Source organism: Cydia pomonella, chromosome 15 (genome assembly GCF_033807575.1).
Source record: "Cydia pomonella isolate Wapato2018A chromosome 15, ilCydPomo1, whole genome shotgun sequence".
Lineage (NCBI taxonomy): Eukaryota > Metazoa > Arthropoda > Insecta > Lepidoptera > Tortricidae > Cydia > Cydia pomonella.
In genome coordinates this window covers 5256011-5264666 of record NC_084717.1, presented here as the reverse complement: position 1 = coordinate 5264666, position 8656 = coordinate 5256011, and positions in this window count along the sequence as shown.

Here is an 8656-nt window from a genome sequence, read left to right as displayed (position 1 = left end):
TAACTGTACCTAATAATAACACAGCAGTGTCTAATTTGCGATATCGTAGCAGCAACTACCATTTCTACTGTTGCGTGTATATTATCACCCACTAGATGTCGTATTTTATTTATTTATTTATCCTAGCGAGCCACGCCCCAATATTATACTATTTTACACATAGCACGGGTACGAATGACAGCTGTCGTTTCAATACATAATATTGCATAATTTAAAATCATTTTTTAAAATTTATTTGGAATAGAGTTGTATTCGTTTTGTTTCATTTTACAACAAAATCAAATTAATCTTTTTATCTAATATTATTGATTACAAGTACACCGTCGTAAGTCGCTAGAGGTTATATCTCATTTTAAACTCTGTTTTATATCCGCAACCGCGGAAATCTCTGAACCTGAATCCCTGGCGAAAATGACTCCTTGGTGAACTCGATCACTATCCTCATGGTACTCTAAAGGATCAAAATTAACCTTGTGGTATGTAAAATATGAAATATGTGAAATATATCGAACGATTTTCGACTTCAAATATTTTTATTTATTTTATTTTTTATATCATTTAATATGACTGTGTCCCACAGAAGTTTTGTTATAAAAACTAGTGTGTGTTCTTTTTACACCACGTAAACAACCATACTGCCCCCTTACAGGCAAGCGGTACTTATAAGGCGTGTTGAGATAAGATAAGATAATATTTTATTGTCAAAATTGTGTATATAAATATAACAGTATCAACAATTTTGCCCATTTCGAGCGTAAAAAATATCTTGTATTACTAAATTTAATGTCTAAGAAATAATTATAAATAGCTGGTCTAAATTACAAAAAATAATCATTTAAATCGTAATAACATTTATACAGCAGCCAATCATTGCATATTTTTATTCCATTAACATAAGTGCTCTTTTTTAGAATATAACTTGAAGGGCGAACTGTGCATATGTCATATCTGTGTTGAGATCGTATATTTTCTTTAGAATTACATTTGTTAATAAAGATATTGTACACACATTTTTTACAATTTGTAGTAAACATATTGTATTGGTGTTGTGTGTATGGTACCAACCTTTTAAAACCCTGAATAAATATCATTACCTAAGTAATCTAATCTAACCAATGCATCGCTAGTCCTGATATGCTCTATCTTGTAACAGGTTATCAATGTACAGTTCAATTCCCATTTCATTACAACTTCGTGTAATTGTAACACAGACAGTTGAATAGAGGACACAGCCAGATTAATTTGAGCCACCGTGATGCTTGCATTGTTCGCAAGTATAAGCTTTTGTGCCAGTAAAGAATCTATTCAGAGAGCAGGTTATATTGGTCTTAGATATGCAACGGTACAGTAAAGTTTTATATCAGTAGGGCATTGATGCGAATTATTGGATACTTTAGAGGTAAATACGTTTCTTCCTGTTATGAATTTTGCATAATCGTGTTGAAAAATGCAGCAATTGTTGTTTCGATTATGACGTTAGTGGATGACCGCTTCTCCATACAAACGTAGTCCCCATTTTCCTCCCTAAGTATTGACATTATTAAAAATTATTATTATAAAAAATATCGGAAGTCTTGACTAGTCTTGAGTTCCGAGTTAAGGATAACTTGAATACTTATTACTTACAATTAATAAAATCCCTGGCTGTCTATGTCCTTTGCAAATACATTTTTTGTAGAAAATTTAATGTAGATTATTTCTGTGAATAAGAATATTTTTTGCTATCCGTCAATATTTACAAATTATTTACGAAAAAGTAAAGAAAAGGAACCTTGGAATTGATTTTAATCAACTTTCCCTCTTTAATATCTTTTTAAATATTGATCCGTGCAAAAAGTGTACTTTTGTGTAGATTATTAATGTTTAACAGCATTTTTACTATTGGCTACCCTTTGACCCCTTATTCACGAAAAAAAAATCTTATCATATTATTTATTTTAATTAACTTTCCCGCTTTAATATATTTTTAAATATTGATCCTAGCGAAAAAGTGTACGGAATATTTATTGTAGAAAATTTTATATAAATTATTTTTTTATATCTGCCACCGTTACGAGTTATTTACGAAAAAAGGGACCTTAGTGCCACCCCCATTCGTCAGTACTTTTAGTATATTGTGTAAGGCACCTTTACCTACAACTATACCAAAATTCGTTTATACACGAATTATTTCACCAGTGTGTAGTGTGCCAACGTGGTGGCGTTATAGTACTGTTATCAACATGTTTACCGTAACAACGATGTCGCACCTTTGTTTCTAGAAATTGTAGCGGAGTTCCTACTGTTTCTACTCGTCTGTACATTGTATGAATTTGTTTCAAGCGTAACTTATTGTTCATTTTGCATTGTCTTTTCATGGAGCTAAGGAGCTCAGACTGCTGGTGTGTGTGCGCCTTAAAACAATGAGTCGGTTCAGTCAGTTGAAAAATACTCGGGTCCCTGGGAAAAAGCTATCGGCACTCTATTAAGTCATTTACATCCGTATATATTAATTAAGTATTGAGTAAAATTGATATTCCGACTTCCCCGCAGTCAGCTGTAGAGATTTAACCCTTTCTCTGCATGGAAGTTTATATGCAGCTGAGAGTACCCATACCAACTTGCCTGTGATAAAGAAACTTGAAAAAATAATAATTTAATAATATATCTTCCGTGAGACAGACATGAAAATGAAAATGAAAATGAGAAATATCTTTATTATCTATTTACAAACATATAGTAAGCATTTTATTAAATATATTAAAAAAAAAAATAAAAAAAATAAACGTTTATTCACGTTTCATGCCTTATAAATATTTACAATATACTTCTGCCAAACCACAGAGTGGTTTGTTGGCAGACGAAGCTCGTATAATATGCAAGCTAGGTAGTCTATATGTTACTTATATTTTTATCTATTTAAGCCCTTACCGCATGCGCAGCCCTATATGGCAATTATAATATTCAATTCTATTGATAGCTATTAAAGTTTATTTTTAAACAGATATAATACTTATGTTTACGACATGAAGTAAGGGGTTAACGCTACAATCTGATCATACAGTATAAAAATGCAGTGCATGTGTACAATTAAATAGTTATTTGTACAACAAGAGAGCAAAGTTTGATATTTCTTCGAGTGCTTGTTTTGAGTCCCGTGCAAGCGACTCAAAAGCGCACGAGATGTAAATAACTTTGATCTCGTGTAGTACACAAAATTTTTCACGTCAGTCAGCCATCAAAAAATACAACCTGAAAAAATGTAATCCGTCTTCATCACTATTTCACTCATGTTTTCTGAAGGTATTCTAACAATTTACTTTAATTACCGCTTTAAAACAAAACGAAAGAAATTTCAATAAAATGATACGAAAATAATGTAATAACGAACATCAATTGACAGTTCAATCGTCAACTTTTTTTGTTAAAAAAACTTTGTAAGATACGGTCCGAATTGCGGATACTACTATTTGTCAACTATAGTACAGATCGTTAAAATTCGATCTAGAATTATTTACTGCGTAACAATTGCGTAAATTTGTATAAGTTTTGATTGTATAATAAAATACGTAGAATATGGTATTTTTATTAAATTTGAAACTTTTATTTCATTAGTTAATTATTACGAATGAAGACTCGTAGGGCGTTTTGGAACGATGCGGTCTGACTTATTTCGGGGGTCTATTATAAACCATCAATATATCGTTGAATTACGTATGCTTTTTTTTGTCTCTTTCTTTCTGCTAATGACGTGAAAGGGACAAAGACAAAAAAATCCAAATACTTCGAACTTGTATTAGGCCCCGCACGTTGAAATGACATTCGAATATTAAGGTCACTAGAATGTTATTTTGTCTCACTCAGTGAGCAAAATGCGATTTTGCTCACTGTTTTTAAGCAGCAAATTACCCTTGTTCCAGCTGCTGACGTGAAAAGGGTATTTTAAGTCGAAAAACGCTCGACATGTTTCAGTCCGTACCGAGAATTGTCGTCAGGAGCTTGCGTTGACGGACCGACGCAGACGGCGGCGGCGGAGCGTTTTTCGACTTAAAATACGCGAGTGACCCGTTTTAATATATTAAATTTAATTTCATTTAGTACTAAGCATAATTTCGCAAATCTAAGAGCCTTCTTAAGGCCTGAGTGGACACTCGAGTTGGGGTTGCAGCGGGGCGGGGCGTGCGGCGTGCATGTTACTCTAATACAAACGTAAAGGAGCGGCCTTAGTGCACGCTGCTCACGTCACTTGTAAGCCCGACGCCACGCTGCACGCCCCGCCGAACGCTCCGCTTCGAGCGTCCACTCAGGCCTTAGTGTCATAATCCGACCCTAACCCCGTCATAGCTACTCTAAACTTAAATGCACCTTAAGGTGCAGTAGATTCACCCAACAGGTTTTGAAAAATCGTAGCGCTTTTTTTACATCACAATACATACTTGCCAAAACTTTAATTAGCAATCTTTAGGCCTTTCTGTAGTAATTTCATCGATTCGAAACCTGACTTCCTGACTTTTTCTCCATAGAAAAAAATAACGAACATACGTCTGAAACGCAACTTAAAAATTGCTTCTTATATGGTCAATTTTAGTTTTAAACGAACTCATTGATTAGGTATACACGTACGTAACATGATATCCACGCTCAATGAGAGTGAAAGAAGAAGCTGAACTCACGGGGCCTTAACCCGGCATGCCGCCATTTTGTCAGCTAAGGTGAAGCACGTTGTTATAACTTCGCTGTAAAAAGCCATCGAGAAATAAATACCGTGTCGCCGTCAGGTCCAGGGTCTTATTAGGTATTGCTATGATTTGCACCTAAGTGTTGCCTTTGTGTGGTCAAATATTTCTACGAGTAGAATATCTATAGCAATAAATAAACTAATTCACGAGGGAATTCGTAAATTGTTTTAAGGATAATTTGATAAAAGTAATTTAGTTCTGACATTTAGAGATATCTACACCTCTAAATAATTTTAGTTTTTTTGTATCTGTTTTTTTTAATTATTATTATTATTTTAGTTATTTTTTGTAATTCGACATTTATAGACTTTATACATCTCTAAGTAATAATAATAATTCACTTACTTTTTCTTTAAACAATAATACTTTTAAGTAGTTTGCATTAATATTTTCAATGAGTAGTATTTTATAATTGTTGATGTGCTTGTTTTTGCTTGAATGTAAATTCCATGTTGACGTGTAAAAGTGCCCTTGTGGCCTATTTGCTGAATAAATGTTGAAGTTCAAGTTAACAAATACTTTTTTCACGTCAGCAGCTGGAACAAGGGTAATTTGCTGCTTAAAAACAGTGAGCAAAATCGCATTTTGCTCACTGAGTGAGACAAAATAACATTCAAGTGACCTTCATATTCGAATGTCATTTCAACGTGCGGGGCCTAATACAAGTTCGAAGTATTTGGATTCAATTGTCTTTGTCCCTTTCACGTCATTAGCAAAAAGAAAGAGACAAAAAAAGTGCATACGTAATTCAACGATATATTGACGGTTTATAATAGACCCTCGAAATAAGTCAGCCCGCATCATTCCAAAACACCCTACGAGTCTTCATTCGTAATAATTAATTAATGAAATAAAAGTTTAAAATTTAATAAAAATACCATATTTTACGTATTTTATTATACAATCAAAATAATGTACTTATACAAATTTACGCAATTGTTACGCAGTAAATAATTCTACTTAACGACTTTTAACGATCTCTACTATAGTTGACAAATAGTAGTATCCGCAATTCGGACCGTATCTTACAAAGTTTTTTTTAACAAAAAAAAGTTGACGATGAACTGTCAATTGATGTTCGTTAATTCATTATTTTCGTATCATTTTATTGAATTTTCTTTCGTTTTGTTTTATTGCGGTAATTAAAGTTAATTGTTAGAATACCTTCAGAAAACATGAGTGAAATAGTGATGAAGACGGATTACATTTTTTCAGGTTGTATGTTTGATGGCTGACTGACGTGAAAAATTTTGTGTACTACACGAGATCAAAGTTATTTACATCTCGTGCGCTTTTGAGTCCCTTACTTTCGCTTGCACGGGACTCAAAACAAGCACTCGAAGAAATATCAAACTTTGCTCTCTTGTTGTACAAATAACTATTCTTTCTGAAGTCCTTTTAAGTGTTATCTTAACCAGGGGCCCTAGCCAAGAAGAGAATCGTACAGCCACGGACTTTATTTGTTGATTAGGGTTTAATTTATTATATTGGACATTTCATACAGTTAGTTTGACAACCAATTAGCTTGAACCTGAAATGGCTCAACAATTAATGTCGGTGACTGTACATCGACAAACGCCAAACAAATAGAAAAATGTATCGGGATGACATATGCTACTTAAGTCACGTGACTATTTCCATACATAATTTAAGTTTCGATTGGAGTGTTCTAACAACGCTTGTCATCTTGGTGTGGAAAATGAGACGAAAATATATTTTTCCTGGTATTTTGCCACTGCTGAGCAAATGCCCTTGGTTCCAGGACTCCTGATGATTTGCTTATTCCGGTCTGTTTAAACTTTACTGATCTATTTTTGACACTCGTAGCGGCTTTCATTTCTATGCCTACAGGTACCTACATTTTAGTTACAGAGACTGCCCTCCGAAACACTCAGCGTACGGCATCAACATGAGTAGTTTGTCACTGACATATTCGCTAGCGACTGCGTAAACTAACTAACAATGTATCTCCGTCGTAGTGACATTGGTGCAAGCGAGATGCACTGCCTATTAGTTGACGCAGTCGCTAGCGTTTATGGCCCCGTAAAACTCACGGTGAGGGTATCAACTGATAGCGATACCCATAGCAATATCAACCACCTAACAACACCCAACGTTTATATTTAGTTTACGTTATAATGAAAATCTCGGGCCGTCGATGCGCGTGACAAGGGTCGCGTATTTTGAGCTCATTGCGCGTTAATCGATCCCCTGATTCCGATGAAACGGGTCACATTATGTAGGGTCTGGAAATGCGCAATTTCCCTTTTGTAGGATAAGGCCAGTCGCATATTGCATGCGGTTTAGTGCGAACCCCTACTAAATCTAGTAATATAAGTATTAATATTAGAAATCCAAAAGTAACACTTTGGCCAATTCGATGTGCAGCTGACGTCAAACTGATAAAGGTCGGCTCGGACAGCTGATGAAAGGTAACGATCGGCAGCGACGTCGTGTACCTAGTGACGTAGTTTCAACGAATGCAAAGGTTACGACCTGATTGAGGGACCTGAGGGAGGGTATCAATGCACGTAGATGACTACTATATAAACCCTGTATATCTTTAATAAAGCAGTTAGTATTGTACCGATTTTCTGAGTATCAATTAGTACCTTTAACGCATTTCATGGCGACCCTGCCAGTCATACTGCTTCTCAGCAGTCCTGGTGTTAACCGGATGACTGCGAGGGCTCTAGTCACACCTGATGGAAAGTGAAGACAGGGCCTAAGATGGAGCTCACCGGTTCAGTAGTAGCCTATTCACTCTAGGTTTAAAGAGACCGACGTCATATTTATCAGGGAATACATATGGCGGAAGCGCATTCCATTCTTTAGCCGTCCGTACCAAAAAATAGGAGGCAAATCGTTTCGTGCGAACAAATAGAACGTTTACCACTAATGGGTGCATTCGCTCCCCGCGCTTGGATGTCTGATGATGGAAAGGGCTCCATTTAATAAAAAAAAATTAAATGAAATTTTACTCGTGAGACAACTTACTAAGTGACGGGCACTCGGACGTCTAACTTACGAAATTAATTCATATCCAAATCCAATATGCGCCCGGCCTAACGTGCGGATATTGAATTTGTCTTACGCCTATAAAAGCAGTGGTCATTTTGGTACACATGGGAATACAATCCTAATTTGCTAGACATTACCTCTAGTAACTAGTAGAGGCCAGGTAGGGGAGATCGGTACCCCTAGTGTAAATATTTTCGACAGCGAAACGTGACGTACGCGTTTGCGTTAAGTGTCATTTTGTATGAGATTTTTGACTTTCCAAAACGTCCCGCTTGGCGCGCTGTTCAAAAACCCATACAAAATGAGACTTTACGCAAACGCGTACGTCACGTTTCGCTATCGACTAAATTTACACTAGGGGTACTGGTATGGTTGTCTCAGCGGCCATAATAAACCACTAAACGAACATCGATTTCATAACGTAAAGAAGAAGGCCTCTTGCGATCTTTCGACACCGGTAGATAACTTATTCGTTGGTTTAGTTGTTTATTTATGGCTGCTGTGACAACCAACCCCTGAGACAACTATGCCCGGTTTTCTCTAAAGACTAGTGTCTACCGTTGAAGATTTGGCTTACTTATATTATTATTTTTAGGAGGCGCATTTACCATCAGGTAAAAAGTTATGAATTTGATCTGGATTTCTTATGGTTATGACATGTCAGTGTCAATAGTGACATTTCTGGTTGAAATACTGTCACATTTGATACTGAAATATCCATATCAAATCCAGGTCAAATTTTTAACCTGTTATTACAATCAGAACACGCCTCTATGACTGTCATTCGTTTTTTTTTAAAGTAAGTATATTTATTCAGGACTATAATTCTATTTGGTTTTTAAGTTTTGGACTGAAAGCGTTCTAATCCACAACTTTAACCACGGTTGAACCTGTAGGAAAGACATCATCTGTGAAGA